This window comes from Hevea brasiliensis, chromosome 13 (assembly GCF_030052815.1).
Source record: "Hevea brasiliensis isolate MT/VB/25A 57/8 chromosome 13, ASM3005281v1, whole genome shotgun sequence".
NCBI lineage: Eukaryota > Viridiplantae > Streptophyta > Magnoliopsida > Malpighiales > Euphorbiaceae > Hevea > Hevea brasiliensis.
This window is the reverse complement of record NC_079505.1, coordinates 43,044,653-43,063,352: the sequence shown is the minus strand read 5'-3', so window position 1 is coordinate 43,063,352 and position 18,700 is coordinate 43,044,653.

Below are 18,700 nucleotides of genomic sequence, written 5' to 3'. Positions count from 1 at the left end.
GTTAAAGAGGTTTAACATACTTGATTCCAAGAGAGGATTGTTGCCAGTGAGACATGGTATCCACCTTTCTAAAGAGATGTCTCCAAAGACACCTGAAGAAAGAGATAAAATGGCCAGGATTCCATATGCTTCAGCAATTGGAAGTTTAATGTATGCAATATTGTGTACTAGGCCGGATATCACATATACTATTAGTTTGACTAGCAGGTATCAATCCAATCCAGGTTTGGAACACTGGATAGCTGTCAAGAATATCCTTAAATACTTGAGAAGAACTAAGGATTTATTCTTGATTTATGGAGGTGGAGACTTGCAATTGGATGGTTATACTAATTCTGATTTCTAATCAGATATCGATGATAGAAAATCTACCTCTAGGTATGTGTTCATTTGTAATGGAGGTGTAGTCAGTTGGAAGAGTTCCAAACAGAGTACAATTGCAAATTCCACTACCGAGGTTGAGTATATTGCTGCATCAGATGCTGCAAAGGAACCTCTTTGGATAAAGAAGTTTGTGACATAACTTGCAGTAGTTCCTTCCATTGAGTCAGCAGTTCCACTTCACTGTGACAATAATGGAGTAGTCATACAGGCTAAGGAATCCCGGTCTCACAAGAAATCCAAATACATAGAAAGGCGCTACCACATTATCAGAGAAATAGTTGGACGAGGTAATGTAGCCATGCAGAAAATAGCATCAGTTGAAAATCCGACTGATCCATTCACTAAGCTTATGTTACAGACTCAGCTAAACCGATATTTTGAGAAGATGGGTCTAAGATATAGTAATGAATGGCTATAGTGCTAGTGGGAGATTGTTAGTAGTATGCCCTAGAGCTTATCATTTAGTATGTATCTTGTACATGTTTTTATTAATAAAAGGCATTTTCACTTTTTTATTTACATGATATATTTATGTGTAATAGAAAAGGTCTATTGATATTTTGTTAGAAATTTTATTCTTAAGTTGTTAAGAATGTGAGTGATAGTATTTCTAGCATAAAGTATCATAAACAGGTTCACAATCGAGGATACTTCACAATAAGGACATGACTTATACAGAAAGATTGTATTCATGTTTATTCCCAAGTTATTTATATGAGATATAAATAAGATGGAATGGTAAGTCTCATGCCATATGACAAACATGATAGGCACTTATACATGATAAGTAGGTTGAACCAGTGACACTTATGACAAGCACATGGAGTTTACTCTTGTCAATGTATTGTCATAAACCATATCAGCGCATATAATCTTTAGACCTGAGATAGCACAGTTATCTTATATATAGGTGGTTTGAGTTTGACACTGCTTTCATACTTGTACTGTGCATGGGTATATGGGCATGTGTTGGCTCCTACTAGTTATATATGGAGGTAGGTGTTGATCAAGATAGAATCTGCTCCTCTAAGCAAATAGGGATAAAATCCTATGTTCATTTAATTGTTCTTGATGTTTCAAGTTCTTGGCCAGGATAGATAGATTTAATCAGAAAAGAGTTTTTGATGAGAAAAATCTTTTTAATCAAGAACTGGAATTAAAAGAGAACATAATATTCATAGCAAATGGGGTTTGACATAAACCATGACTACAGCTTGAATTGGGATTTTGTAACAGAGAGATTCTAGTGCATGGTAACATATGATTATAGGTTCATTTAAGGTAAAACTTGTTACTAATTGGGTGGCCATGGCATGCTATGCTAGGTGTTAACAATGGGCTATAAGGTGCATAAAATGGTTTAGAGAAATCATTTATGGTAAGAAAGAGTTCTGATGATATTAAGAGTTGATATCATATCTCATTGCCAATTAGTGATAAGCCTAGTAAGTCACACACATACACAAGTAATCACCAAATTAAATATGATTTAATTAATTAATTAAAGAGTTTAATTGATTAATTAAATAGGTTTGGTTTGTAATTAGATTGCAAAGTCCCTAGCATGACTTGAAACCAAATCTATGTTATTGGATGTATAGTATAAGTTAAATTTATATTTAAAGTGTTTAAATAAAAATTTAATTAATGAGAAATTAATTAATAGAGATTAATTAATTAATTTATATTTGATATAAATTGATTAGAAGAAGAGAAATAATTATTTTGGGTTGAGAACTCAAAATTAAGACACAGGAGCATTTTGGTCATTTCACATGGTTACATGTGGCACCATGAGATGGTGACACATGGCACTACATATAAGCTTGCCAAATATCTTTTAATCATGTAAGATGATTAAAATTAAGATTAAATATAGGTTTGACACTAGGCACAATGTGATTGGGTCAATTAAACCTAGAGCCCATCAGAATGTGACATGTGGCAAGGGTTTTAAGTGGTGACCTAGCTATATAAGTGTAAGGATGAAAGAACAAAACACAACCAGCTGTTGCCTCCCTTTGTGCCGTCACCCTTGAGGCTGCCATTCTCTCTTCTTCTTCATCTCTTCCAAGAGATTAGCAAACAATCTCTTGAATTAAAAATACTAGAAATTATTTCTAGTGTTCTGTTTACATCTCTAATCTCTCAAAAGGCAAAACTTGATTTTCCAATTCATAGAAAATGCTTTAGAAGTTGTTCAAGGGCTGCCATAGGTGATCTTGGTGTGGACGAGCTAGAGAGACAATATCTGGTATCCTAAAGACGCATCCCAAAGGTGTCAAACACACTGCAGTGCATCAAGAGATTAGTGCACTTGTTCATGATCTAATCTAGGGTTCTAAAATTAATCTGATTAATTCTAAAATCTTAAATGGCAAATACAGATCCAAAAACATATTAAAAGAATTTTAATATATTGTTTATCATTGAAATCAAATAGATAAAAATAAATCTTGCATGATGCATGTGACCCTAGGTGAAAATTTTTGAATTCAATGATATAAACTTGTGTTTTTCATACTTCCGCTCCTTCAATTGGTATCAGAGCCACTATATTTGCCATTTAGATTATTCAATATGAGATTTGATTTGTGATTTGATCAAAAGTTGATCAATTCATTGCTGGTTGGAATGAACAAGGTGGCGGCATGGTGGAGTGCACCATGGGTGCGCATGGTTTGGCTCCTCCCATGGTATGCGCCAGGTTTGGCTTTTTAATTTGTAATTGTTATATGATCTAAAAGCTCATCCTATGTCTAATTTAATTGTTTAATTAGAGTTTTAATCACACAATTAAATTTTGATTCAAATCAGAATTTTAAAAATTATTTGAATGTGATTCAAATCTGAATTTTAAAAGTTGTTTGAATGTGATTCAAATATGAATTTTTAAGTTTGTTTGAATCATATTCAAATCTGAATTTTTAACGTTATTTGAATAATATTCAAATCTGAATTTTTAAAAAATTGTTTGAATGTGATTCAGATCTGATTTTTAAAAATTGTTTGAATGTGATTCAAATCTGAATTTTTAAATTTGTTTGAATGTGATTCAAATCTGAATTTTAAAATTTGTTTGAATCATATTCAAATTTGAATTTTTAAGTTGAATATGAGATATTCAATTTAATTTATGTATGTTTTATATAATTGTTAAATAGTGATATACATGATGGATGATCATGGACTATAAAAGACCAATGTTATTGGATTTATTTCTTTTATGTTTCTTTGGGATTGTAAATTAATTAATTAATTTTATTTTATTTTGGGCATGTATTATTAAGTTTGTAATAATTTTGGATTGTAATTTCATTTATTTAAGTTCTTGTAAATTTGCCTTGGTATGCCAAGGAGTACTATGTAATTGGATTGCAATAAGATCAAGGAGGTCAAGAGCATTGGTGGGACCAGTGGGAGGAATTCAAGATCAAGTGTTGATTATGTACTCCTTCAGCAACTCTTGTAAAATGAATGAATGAAATGCACCTAGGAATGCCCTGATTCAATTCTTGGTGGCTCAGAATTGAATCCCTTAGAAAGTCCATGATCATACCATAATTACTGTTTATCCATGAATGCATGAGATGTATGGGAATATATGCAAGTATATGATATATGCATGCTAAATGGATAATGTGCAAAGTGAGACCTTAATAGCAATTAGGATGACCATAAAATCTTCCAAACAAATGATTAAGTTGGATATGCTATAATTAAAGTAATTATAACATGGCCCTCCATTGGCACAATTATTTTAAGAAATTTTAAATAGTTGCATAAGATGCAATTAATTTAAGAGATTTTCTTAAGAATAATTGTTACGCATGAGATGTTGTGAATATGTAAATGGTTTGGTGGCCAATATTGGATGTACCTGAGGACATTAAAATTATTTGCATAATTATTGGCTCAATGGGATCAACTTAACTAATGCAAGATAAGTCAATAATGGATATACCTGAGATTTTGAGCATTAGGGGCTAGGTAAAGGATTGAACCTCACATGAGATGTGATGGGCAAGGAGTTGCTCACTTATAGTTTATTGTAATTCCAGTAATGGATGTACCTGAGGATGATCAATAGAATTATAAGAATTCAATCACCCACTAGAAATCTATCCAATTAGGATTTCCGTTTTCTACTTTGGAAGTGTAGGATAAGCTAAGTTAGTGGGAGGACCAATTTGATTAAAAGACCATAATCATTTTGGTTAATTACATGATACATTTACTAATTAATCTGGTTATTTTCTGCAGTTAATTTTCTGATAATAATGAGCACAGAAAAACCACCACCATCCAATATCCTTGCAAGCATACTTGATCGCAATAGGTTGACAGAACTTAATCTGTCTGATTGGCTAAGAAATTTGAAACTTGTCCTGAACCTTGATCATATAGGATATGTTCTAGACTCAAATGTTCCTAGTCCCTTACCTCCAGAGGCCACTCAAGAGGAACATGAAACTTTGGACAAGTGGAAGGAGCATGATATGAGAGCTAAGTATTACATGATTGCTTCCATGAGTAATGAGTTACAGAAGCAGCATGAGAACATTCAGAGTGCGAGTCAGATCCTCCTTCACCTGCAAGAGTTGTATGGTGAGCACAGCAGGAATGCTAGGTATGAGATATCTAGGCAGCTGTTTCGCATGAGGATGTCTGAGGGACAGAATGTTGGGGATCATGTCCACAAGATGATTCGGCTAATTGAGCAGCTGGAACATCTTGACTTTAACATGGATTTCCAACTGCAGATGGATTTGATCCTTCAGTCTCTTCCTGAGTCTTTTGGAAATTTTCTGACAAATGTCCATATGACTAAACAGGAATGCACCTTGGCTGGTTTACTCAACATGCTGGTTATTGTCCAAAAGAATATGCCGGGCAATAAAGGAAAAGAGGTAGCTTTGAATGCATCTTCTTATGCTGGAAAGTCCAACAAGAAGAAGGGCAATAAGAAAAAGAAACCTCAGATTCCTGGTCCTTCTAAGAAAATAGCTAAACAGAAAGGGAAGACTAAAGCTGATGGAGAGCAAAGGAAAGTGTTTCCACTGCCAGAAGGATGGGCACTGGAAGAGGAACTGCCCAAAGTATCTTGCTTCTCTGAAGGACAAGAAGGATAGACCTTCGGAAGGTATGTCCATATCTTGTTATTTGGATTCTGATGATACTCATAGTTCATCTACAGCTTGGGTTTTAGACACTGGTGCCAGTTCTCACATTTCTTATGATATGCAGGAACTAGCAAATAGTAGCAGTTTGCGTTCTCAAGATGTTAGAGTTTGGATTTGCAATGGCTCAACTGTTGAAGCTTTAGCCATAGGTTCTAAATCTTTTTACATGTCAGGACATGTTTTGTATTTGGATAATATTTTATATGTACCTGATGCTTTTAAGAACATCATTTCTTTATCTAGTTTGACTAGAAATGGCTATGAATTTCAGTTCACAGATGATGTTTGCAATATTTATTTTGGAAATAAATATATTGGTTCGGGTTATATGAATGATGGTGTTTATTATTTGGATAATAATGACAAACACAAAATGAATGCAAGTGATCTGAATGAATGCAATGCCATGGTGAAAATCAACTCAAGTTCAAAATATATTTGGCACTTAAGGTTATGTCATGTTGCAAAAGATAGGATTGCAAAACTGGAGAAAATGGGGATTCTTTCCTCATTGAGCTCTGAGCCTACTCCAACTTGTGAATCTTGCCTTAAGGGCAAAATGACTAGATCACCCTTTGTTGGACAAGGGTTAAGGGCTAAAAATATTTTGGAGCTAATACATAGTGATGTATGTGGTCCATTTAAGGAAATGGCTAGAGGCGGTTTTCGTTACTTTATTACCTTTACTGATGATAAATCAAGGTTTTGGTATTTATATTTGATAAAATACAAACATGAATCCTTTGAAAAGTTCAAAGAATTCAAATCTGAAGTAGAAAATCAAACAGGAAAGAGTATTAAAGCTCTTCGATCAAATCGTGGAGGTGAATATTTGAATGCTGAATTTGATGAATATTTGAGAGAGCACGACATTATTTCAAAACTGACTCCTCCATGAACACCATAGCTGAATAGTATATCTGAAAGGAGAAATCGTACCCTATTGGATATGGTACATAGTATGATGAGCTATACTGATATGCCAATCTCCATTTGGGGATTTGCATTAGAATCAACTTTGTATATTTTGAATAGGATTCCATCAAAATCAGTTTCTTCCATACCTTATGAGATATGGCATGGAAGAAAACCAAGTCTTAAGCATGTTAAGATTTGGGGTTGTCCAGCTTATATCAAAAAGCTAAATACTGATAAATTGGAAATCAGATTAAAAAAGGGTCGATTTATTGGATATCCAAAGGATAGTTTTGGATATTATTTTTATTTGCCTACTTCACAAAAGGTTTTGGTAAGTGGAGATGCCATATTTCTTGAACAACAGTTTGTTCAAGAAGGAGGCAAAGGAAGGCAAATAGAGTTAGAATTGGAGAATTCTGACCAACCAATAGATCAGATGGACATAGATCCATCTAGTCAACCTACACGTATTGATGAAACATCTACAGCTATTCCTCATAGAACAACCAGGGTATCTCACCCACCAGTGAGATATGGTTTCCTTCATGAAGAAGAACAAGAGTTGTCTACTCATGAAGAAGTAGATCGTGCAGATAATCCACTTACCTATGAAGAAGCTATATCAGATATAGACTCTTCAAAATGGATTGATGCTATGAAATCCGAGATTGATTCCATGTATAAGAATCAAGTTTGGGATCTTGTTGACCCACTTGAAGGTATTGTACCTATAGGGAATAAATGGGATTTCAAGAAGAAAATTCGTTCTGATGGAAAGGTATAGACCAATAAGGCAAGGCTAATAGCAAAAGGGTTTCGCCAAAGGCAAGGAATCGACTATGAGGAGACTTTCTCGCCTGTTGCCATGCTTAAATCAATTAGGATTCTATTAGCAATAGCTGCATACTATGATTATGAGATTTGGCAGACGGATGTCAAAACAGCTTTTTTCAATGGATACATTGAAGAAAACATTTTCATGGAACAACCTAGGGTTTTTGAATCCTAAGATGGTTCCAAGGTATGCAAGCTAAAGCGATCCATTTATGGGTTGAAACAAGCTTCGAGGAGTTGGAACATCTGTTTTGATGAAGCCATTAAGTCATTTGGTTTTATCAAAAATGAGGATGAGCCATGTGTATATAAGAAGGTTAGTGACAGTGCTATCACTTTCCTTGTCTTATATGTGGATGACATACTGTTGATGGGTAATGACACAGGTATGTTGACAACTGTAAAGGTATAGTTATCAAATACATTCTCCATGAAAGACTTAGGGAAGACAACCTATATTCTTGGGATTCGCATCTATAGAGATAGAGTGAAAAGAATAATTGGTTTATCCCAAAGTCTATACTTGGAAAAGGTATTAAAGAGGTTTAAAATGCTTGATTCAAGAGAGGATTGTTGCTAGTGAGACATGGTATCCACCTTTCTAAAGAGATGTCTCCAAAGTGAAGGAACGGAAGCGTGAAAAACACAAGATTATACCATTGAATTCAAAAAATTTTCACCTAGGGTCACATGCACCATGCAAGATTTATTTTTATCTATTTGATTTCAATGATAAACAACATATTAAAACTCTTTTAATATGTTTTTGGATCTGTATTTGCCATTTAAGATTTTAAAATTAATTAGATTAATTTTAGAACCCTAGATTAAATCAAGAACGATTACACTAACCTCTTGATGTGCTGCAGCGTGTCTGCGCCTTTGAGATTCGTCTTCAGGACACCAGATGTTGTCCCTCTAGCTTGTCCACACCAAGAACACCTATGGCAGCCCTTGAACAGCTTCTAAAGCCTTTTCTATTAATTAGAAATTCAAGTTCTGCCTTTTAAGAGATTAGAGATGTAAACAGGACACTAGAAACAATTTCTAGTGTTCTTAATTCAAGAGATTGATGGCTAATCTCTTTGAATTGATGAGAGATGAAGAGAAATAGCTGGAGAGGCTCAAAGTGGCGTGACAATTGAGAGGAGAGGCTGCTGGTTATTTTTCTTTTCATAACCACACTTAAATAGCTAGGTTAACACATTAAACCCTTGCCACATGTCACCCTTTGATTAGCTCTAGGTTTAAGTGACCCAATCAAATTGTGCCAAGTGTCAAACCTATGTTTAATCTTGATTTTAATCATCTTACATGATTAAAAAAAAACATTTGGCAAGCTTATGTGTAATCCCATGTGTCACCATCTCATGGTGCCACGTGTCACACTGTGAAATGACCAAAATGCCCCTGTGTCTTAATTTTGAGTTCTTAACCCAAAATAATTATTTTTCTTCTTCTAATTAATTTATATCAAATATAAATTAATTAATTAATCTCTATTAATTAATTTCTCATTAATTAAATTCATATTTAAATACTTTAAATATAAATTTAACTTATATTATACATCCAATAATCTAGATTTGGTTTCAAGTCATGCTAGGGACTTTGCAATTTAATTGCAAACCAAATCTATTTAATTAATCAATTAAACTCTTTAATTAATTAATTAAATCATATTTAAATAGGTGATAACTTGTGTATGTGTGTGACTTACTAGGCTCATCACTAATTGGCAATGAGACATGATATCAACTCTTAATATCATCAGAACTCTTTCTTACCATAAATGATTTCTCTAAATCATTTTATGAACCTCATAGACCATGGTTAACACCTAGCATAGCATGCCATGGCCACCCAATTAGTAATAAGGTTTACCTTAAATGAACCTATAATCATATGTTACCATGCACTAGAATCTCTCTGTTACAAAATCCCAACTCAAGTTGAGTCATGGATTATGTCTATGTCCATTTGCTATGAATTTTTTGTTATCTTTTAATTCCAGTTTTTGATTTAAAGATTTTTCTCATCGAAACTCTTTCTCAATAAATCTATCCTGTCTGGCCAGTAACTTTAAACATCAAGAACAATTAAATGAACATAGGATTTTATCTCTATTTACTTAGAGGAACAGATTCCATCTTGATCAACACCTACCTCCATATATAACTAGTAGGAGCCAACAGATGCCCATATACCCATACATAGTACAAGTATGAAAGCAGTATCAAACTCAAACTACCTATATACAAGATAATGTGCTATCTCGTGTCTAAAGATTATATGCATCGATATGATTTATGACAAAACATTGACAAGAGTAAACTCCATGTGCTTGTCATAAGCGCCACTGTTCGGCCTACTTATCATTTATAAGTGCCTATCAAGTTTGTTATATGGCATGAGACTCACCATTCCATCTTATTTATATCTCATATAAATAACTTGGGAACAAACATGAATACAATCTTTCTGGATAAGTCATGTCCTTATTATGAAGTATCCTCGATTGTGAACCTATTTATGATACTTTGTGCTAGAAATATTGTCACTCATATTCTTAACAACTTAAGAATAATATTTCTAACAAAATATCAATGGACCTTTTCTATTACACATAAATATATTATGTAAACGGAAAAGTGGAAATGCCTTTTATTATTAAAAATATGTACAAGATACATACTAAATGATATGCTCTAGGGCATACTACTAACAATCTCCCACTAGCACTAGAGCTATTCATTACAATATCTTAGACCTATCTTCTCAAGATGTCGGTCTAACTGAGTCTGTGACATAGGCTTAGTGAATGGATCAGCTGGATTTTCAGCTGATGCTATTTTCTGCATGGCTACATCGCATCGCCCAACTATTTCTCTGATAATGTGGTAGCGCCTTACTATGTGTTTGGATTTACGGTGAGACCTTAGTTCCTTAGCTCAGTATGGTCGCTCCATTATTGTCACAAAGGTAGTGGAACTGCGACTCAATGGAAGGAACTCTTTGTAAGTTCTGTCATGAACTTCTTTATCCAAACAGACTTCCTTTGCAAGATTCGATGCGGAATATACTCGACCTCTGTAGTGGAATCTGCGATGTGCTCGCTTGGAACTCTTCCAACCGATCGCACCTACATTACAAATGAACACATATCCAGAGGTAGACTTTCTATCATCGATATCTGATTGGAAATTAGAATCAGTATAACCATCCAATTGCAAGTCTCCACCTCCATAAATCAAGAATAAATCCTTAGTTCTTCTCAAGTACTTAAGGATATTCTTGATACTATCGATGTTCCAAACTGGATTGGATTGATACCGCTAGTCAAACTAACGACATATGCGATATCCGGCCTAGTACACAACATTGCATACATTAGACTTCCAATAGCCGAAGCATATGGAATCCTGGCCATCTTATCTCTTTCTTCAGGTGTCTTTGGAGACATCTCTTTAGAAAGATGAATACCATGTCTCATTGGTAACAATCCTCTCTTGGAAACAAGCATGTTAAACCTCTTTAACACCTTTTCCAAGTATAGACTTTGGGATAAACCAATTATTCTTTTCGCTCTATCTCTATAGATGCGAATCCCAAGAATATAGGTTGCCTCCCCTAAGTCTTTCATGGAGAATGTATTTGACAACCATACCTTTATAGTCACAACATACCCGTATCATTACCCATCAACAGTATGTCATCCACATATAAGACAAGGAAAGTGATAGCACTGTCACTAACCTTCTTATATACACATGGCTCATCCTCATTTTTGATAAAACCAAAAGATTTAATGGCTTCATCAAAACGGATGTTCCAACTCCTCGAAGCTTGTTTCAACCCATAAATGGATCGCTTTAGCTTGCATACCTTAGAACCATCTTGGGATTCAAATCCCCTAGGTTGTTCCATGAAAATGTTTTCTTCAATGTATCCTTTGAGAAAAGTTGCTTTGACATCCATCTGCCAAATCTCATAATCATAGTATGCAGCTATTGCTAATAAAATCCTAATTGATTTAAGCATGGCAACAAAGTAAAAATCTCCTCATAGTCTATTCCTTGCCTTTGGCGAAACCCTTTCGCTACTAGCCTTGCCTTATATTTCTCTAACTTTCCATCTTAAGCTATTTTCTTCTTGAAAACCCATTTGTTCCCTATAGGTACAATACCTTCAGGTGGGTCAACAAGATCCCAAACTTGATTCTTATACATGGAATCAATCTCGGATTTCATAGCATCAATCCATTTTGAAGAGTCTATATCTGATATAGCTTCTTCATAGGTAAGTGGATCATCTCCATGATCTACTTCTTCATGAGTAGACAACTCTTATTCTTCTTCATGAAGAAAACCATATCTCACTGGTGGGTGAGATACTCGGTTGTTCTACGAGGAACGACTTTAGATGTTTCATCAATGGGTATAGGTTGACTAGATGGATCTATATCCATCTTATTCATTGGTTGGTCGAATTCTCCAATTCTAACTCTATTTGCCTTCCTTTGCCTCCTTCTTGAACAAACTGTTGTTCAAGAAATGTGGCATCTCTACTTATCACAACCTTTTGCGAAGTAGGCAAATAAAAATAATATCCAAAACTATCTTTTGGATATCCAACAAATCGACCTCTTTCTGATCTGGTCTCCAATTTATCAGTGTTCAGCTTTTTGATATAAGCTGGACAACCCCAAATCTTAACATGCTTAAGACTTGGTTTTCTTCCATGCCATATCTCATAAGGTGTGGAAGAAACTGATTTTGATGGAATCCTATTCAGAATATATAAAGCTGATTCTAATGCTAATACCAATAAGGATATTGGCATATCAGTATAGCTCATCATACTACGTACCATATCCAATAGGGTACGATTTCTCCTTTCAGATACACCATTCAGCTGTGGTGTTCCTGGAGGAGTCAGCTGAGAAACAATACCATGCTCTCTCAAGTATTCATCAAATTCAGTACTCAAATATTCACCTCCACGATATGATCGAAGAGCTTTAATACTTTTTCCTGTTTGATTTTCTACTTCAGATTTAAATTCTTTGAACTTTTCAAAAGATTCATGTTTGTATTTCATCAAATACAAATACCCAAACCTTGATTTATCATCAGTAAAGGTAATAAAATAATGAAAACCCCTTCTAGCCATTTCTTTAAACGGACCACATACATCACTATGTATTAGTTCCAAAATATTTTCAGCTCTTAGCCCTTGTCCAACAAAGGGTAATCTAGTCATTTTTGCCTTGAAGGCAAGATTCACAAGTTGGAGTAGGCTCAGAGCCCAATGAGGATAAAATCCCCATTTTCTCCAATTTTGTAATCCTATCTTCTGCAACATGACATAACCATAAGTGCCAAATATATTTTGAACTTGAGTTGGTTTTCACCATGGCATTGCATACATTTAGATTGCTATACTCTGGCCAGTGGAAACACTTTCTTACTGGCAATGGAAACACTTTCTTATTGGCAATGGAAACACTTTCCTACTGGCAGTGGAAACACTTTCCTTTGCCTTTATCAGCTTTAGTCTTCCTTTTCTGCTTAGCTATTTTCTTGGAAGGACCAGGAATCTGAGGTTTCTTTTTCTTATTGCCCTTCTTCTTGTTGGACTTTCCAGCAGAAGAAGATGCAACCAAAGCTACCTCTTTTCCTTTATTGCCTGGCATATTCTTTTGGGCAATAACCAGCATGTTGAGTAATTCAGCTAAGGTGCATTCCTGTTTAGTCATATGGAAATTTGTCACAAAATTCCCAAAAGACTCAGGAAGGGACTGAAGGATTAAATCCGTTTGTAGTTGGAAATCCATGTTGAAGTCAAGATGTTCCAACTGCTCAATCACCAATCATCTTATGGACATGATCCCCAACATTCATCCCTCGACATCCTCATACGAAATAGCTGTCTAGATATCTCATACCTAGCATTCTCTTTGTGCTCACCATACAACTCTTGTAGGTGAAGGAGGATTTCACTCGCACTCTGCATGTTCTCATGTTGCTTCTGTAACTCATTACTCATGGAAGCAAGCATGTAACACTTAGCTCTCATATCATGCTCCTTCCACTCGTCCAAAGTTTCATGTTCCTCTTGTGTGGCCTCCGAGGTAAGGGACCAGAACATTTGAATCTAGAACATATCCTATATGTTCAAGGTTCAAGACAAGTTTCAAATTTCTTAGCCAATCGAATGATTTGGTCCTGTCAACCTATTGTGATCAAGTATGCTTGCAAGGATATTGGATGGTAGTGGTTGTTTTGTGCTCATTTTTATCGTAAAATTAACTGAGAAAATAACCAGATTAATTAGTAAATGTATCAAGTAATTAACCAAAATGATTATGGTCTTTTAATCAAATTGGTCCTCCCACTAACTTAGCGAATCCTACACTTCCAAAGTAGAAAATGGAAATCCTAGTTGGATGGATTTCTAGTGGGTGATTGAATTCTTATAATTCTATTGATCATCCTCAGGTACATCCACTATTGGAATTACAATAAACTATAAGTGAGCAACTCCTTGCCCATCACATCTCATGTGAGGTTCAATCCTTTACCTAGCCCCTAATGCTCAAAATCTCGTACATCCATTATTGACTTATCTTGCATTAGTTAAGTTGATCCCATTGAGCCGAATTATGTAAATAATTTTAATGTCCTCAGGTACATCCAATATTGGCCACCAAACCATTTACATATTTACAACATCTCATGCTTAACAATTATTCTTAAGAAAATCTCTTAAATTAATTGCATCTCATGCAACTATTTAAAATTTCTTAAAATAATTGCCCCAATGGAGGGCTTATGTTATAATTACTTTAATTATAGCATTTCCAACTTAATCATTTGTTTGGAAGATTTTATAGCCATCCTAATTACTATTAAGGTCTCACTTTGCACATTATCCATTTAGCATGCATATATCATATAATTGCATACATTCCCATACATCTCATGCATTCATGGATAAGCGATAAATATGGTATGATCATGGACTTTCTAAGGGATTCAATTGAGCCACCAAGAATTGAATCAGGCATTCCTAGGTGCATTTCATTCATTCATTTTACAAGAGTTGCTGAAGGAGTACATAATCAACACTTGATATTGAATTCCTCCCACTGGTCCCACCAATGCTCTTGACCTCCTTGAACTTCTTGCAATCCAATATTACATAGTAATCCTTGGCATACCAAGGCGAATTTACAAGAACTTAAATAAATGAAATTACAACCCAAAAATATTACAAACTTAATAATACATGCCCAAAATAAATTAAAATAAATTAATTAATTTACAATCCCAAAGAAACATAAAAGAAATAAATCCAATCACATTGGTCTTTTATAGTCCATGATCATCCATCATGCATATCACTCTTTAACAATTAAATAAAACATACATACTTAAATTAAATTGAATATCTCATATTCAACTTAAAAATCCAGATTTGAATATGATTCAAATAAATTTAAAAATTCATATTTGAATCTCATTCAAACAAATTTAAAAATTCAGATTTGAATCACATTCAAACAACTTCAAAAATTCAGATTTGAATCACATTCAAACATTTTTTAAAAAATCAGATTTGAATCACATTCAAATATTTTTTAAAAAATTAGATCTGAATTTTATTGAATTAATTTTAAAAAATCAGATTTAAATATGATTCAAACAACTTTAAAAATTCAGATTTGAATCATAATTTAATTGTGTGATTAAAACAACTAATTAAACACTTTAATTAGTCAAAGAATAGGCCTTAGATCATACAACAATTGCAGAATTAAAAGCCAAACCTTGAACCACCCAAGGAACCATTGTTGCCGCCACCAATGGTGGCTTCACCATGTGTGCCGCCACACCTCATGATCCAACTAGCAATGAATCTCTTGATCTCATGATCAAACACACAATTAAATTATATAATCAACAATCTAAATGGCAAATATAGTGGCTCTGATACCAATTGAAGGAACGGAAGCGTGAAAAACACAAGATTATACCATTGAATTCAAAAATTTTCACCTAGGGTCACATGCACCATGCAAGATTTATTTTTATCTATTTGATTTCAATGATAAACAACATATTAAAACTCTTTTAATATGTTTTTGGATCTGTATTTGCCATTTAAGATTTTAAAATTAATCAGATTAATTTTAGAACCCTAGATTAAATCAAGAACGATTACACTAACCTCTTGATGTGCCGCAGTGTCACGCCTTTGAGATTCGTCTTCAGGACACCAGATGTTGTCCCTCTAGCTTGTCCACACCAAGAACACCTATGGCAGCCCTTGAACAGCTTCTAAAGCCTTTTCTATTAATTAGAAATTCAAGTTCTGCCTTTTAAGAGATTAGAGATGTAAGCAGGACACTAGAAACAATTTCTAGTGTTCTTAATTCAAGAGATTGATGGCTAATCTCTTTGAATTGATGAGAGATGAAGAGAAATAGCTGGAGAGGCTCAAAGTGGCGTGACAATTGAGAGGAGAGGCTGCTGGTTATTTTTCTTTTCATAACCACACTTAAATAGCTAGGTTAACACATTAAACCCTTGCCACATGTCACCCTTTGATTAGCTCTAGGTTTAAGTGACCCAATCAAATTGTGCCAAGTGTCAAACCTATATTTAATCTTGATTTTAATCATCTTACATGATTAAAAAAACATTTGGCAAGCTTATGTGTAATCCCATGTGTCACCATCTCATGGTGCCACATGTCACTCTATGAAATGACCAAAATGCCCATGTGTCTTAATTTTGAGTTCTCAACCCAAAATAATTATTTTTCTTCTTCTAATTAATTTATATCAAATATAAATTAATTAATTAATCTCTATTAATTAATTTCTCATTAATTAAATTCATATTTAAACACTTTAAATATAAATTTAACTTATATTATACATCCAATAATCTAGATTTGGTTTCAAGTCATGCTAGGGACTTTGCAATTTAATTGCAAACCAAATCTATTTAATTAATCAATTAAACTCTTTAATTAATTAATTAAATCATATTTAAATAGGTGATAACTTGTGTATGTGTGTGACTTACTAGGCTCATCACTAATTGGCAATGAGACATGATATCAACTCTTAATATCATCAGAACTCTTTCTTACCATAAATGATTTCTCTAAATCATTTTATGAACCTCATAGACCATGGTTAACACCTAGCATAGCATGTCATGGCCACCCAATTAGTAATAAGGTTTACCTTAAATGAACCTATAATCATATGTTACCATGCACTAGAATCTCTCTGTTACAAAATCCCAACTCAAGTCGAGTCTTGGTTTATGTCAAACTCCATTTGCTATGAATTTTATGTTCTCTTTTAATTCCAGTTCTTGATTAAAAGATTTTTCTCATCAGAAACTCTTTTCTGAATAAATCTATCTGTCCTGGCCAGGAACTTTAAACATCAAGAACAATTAAATGAACATAGGATTTTATCTCTATTTACTTAGAGGAACAGATTCCATCTTGATCAACACCTACCTCCATATATAACTAGTAGGAGCCAACAGATGCCCATATACCCATACATAGTACAAGTATGAAAGCAGTATCAAACTCAAACTACCTATATACAAGATAACTGTGCTATCTCAGGTCTAAAGATTATATGCACTGATATGATTTATGACAAAACATTGACAAGAGTAAACTCCATGTGCTTGTCATAAGCGTCACTGGTTCGGCCTACTTATCATTTATAAGTGCCTATCAAGTTTGTTATATGGCATGAGACTCACCATTCCATCTTATTTATATCTCATATAAATAACTTGGGAACAAACATGAATACAATCTTTCTGGATAAGTCATGTCCTTATTATGAAGTATCCTCGATTGTGAACCTATTTATGATACTTTGTGCTAGAAATATTGTCACTCATATTCTTAACAACTTAAGAATAATATTTCTAACAAAATATCAATGGACCTTTTCTATTACACATAAATATATTATGTAAACGGAAAAGTGGAAATGCCTTTTATTATTAAAAATATGTACAAGATACATACTAAATGATATGCTCTAGGGCATACTACTAACACAAAGACACCTGAAGAAAGAGATAAAATGGCCAGGATTCCATATGCTTCGGCTATTGGAAGTTTAATGTATGCAATGTTGTATACTAGGTCGGATATCACATATACTGTTAGTTTGACTAGCAAGTATCAATCCAATCCAGGTTTGAAACACTGGATAGCTATCAAGAATATCCTTAAATACTTGAGAAGAACTAAGAATTTATTCTTCATTTATGGAGGTGGAGAATTGCAATTGGATGGTTATACTAATTCTGATTTCCAATCAGATATCGATGATAGAAAGTCTACCTCTGGGTATGTGTTCATTTGTAATGGAGGTGCAGTCAGTTGGAAGAGTTCCAAACAGAGTACAACTGCAGATTCCATTACCGAGGCTGAGTATATTGCTGTATCAGATGCTGCAAAGGAACCTATTTGGATAAAGAAGTTCGTGACAGAACTTGCAGTAGTTCCTTCCATTGAGTCAGCAGTTCCACTTCACTGTGATAACAATGGAGCAGTCATACAGGCTAAGGAACCCCGGTCTCACCAGAAATCCAAATACATAGAAAGGCGCTACCACATTATCAGAGAAATAGTTGGACGAGGCAATGTAGCCATGCAGAAAATAGCATCAGCTGAAAATCCAGCTAATCCATTCACTAAGCCTATGTCACAGACTTAGCTAGACCGACATCTTGAGAAGATGGGTCTAAGATATTGTAATGAATGGCTCTAGTGCTTGTGGGAGATTGTTAGTAGTATGCCCTAGAGCATATCATTTAGTATGTATCTTGTACATGTTTTTATTAATAAAGGCATTTCCACTTTTTCATTTACATAATATATTTATGTGTAATAGAAAAGGTCCATTGATATTTTGTTAGAAATTCTATTCTTAAGCGGTTAAGAATGTGAGTGACAGTATTTCTAGCACAAAGTATCATAAATAGGTTCACAATCGAGGATACTTCACAATAAGGACATGACTTATCCAGAAAGATTGTATTCATGTTTATTCCCAAGTTATTTATATGATATATAAATAAGATGGAATGGTGAGTCTCATGCCATATGACAAACATGATAGGCACTTATACATGATAAGTAGGTTGAACTAGTGACACCTATGACAAGCACATGGAGTTTACTCTTGTCAATGTATTGTCATAAATCATATCAGCTCATATAATCTTTAGACCTGAGATAGCACAGTTATCTTGTATATAGGTGGTTTGAGTTTGATACTGCTTTCATACTTGTACTGTGTATGGGTATATGGGCATGTGCTGGCT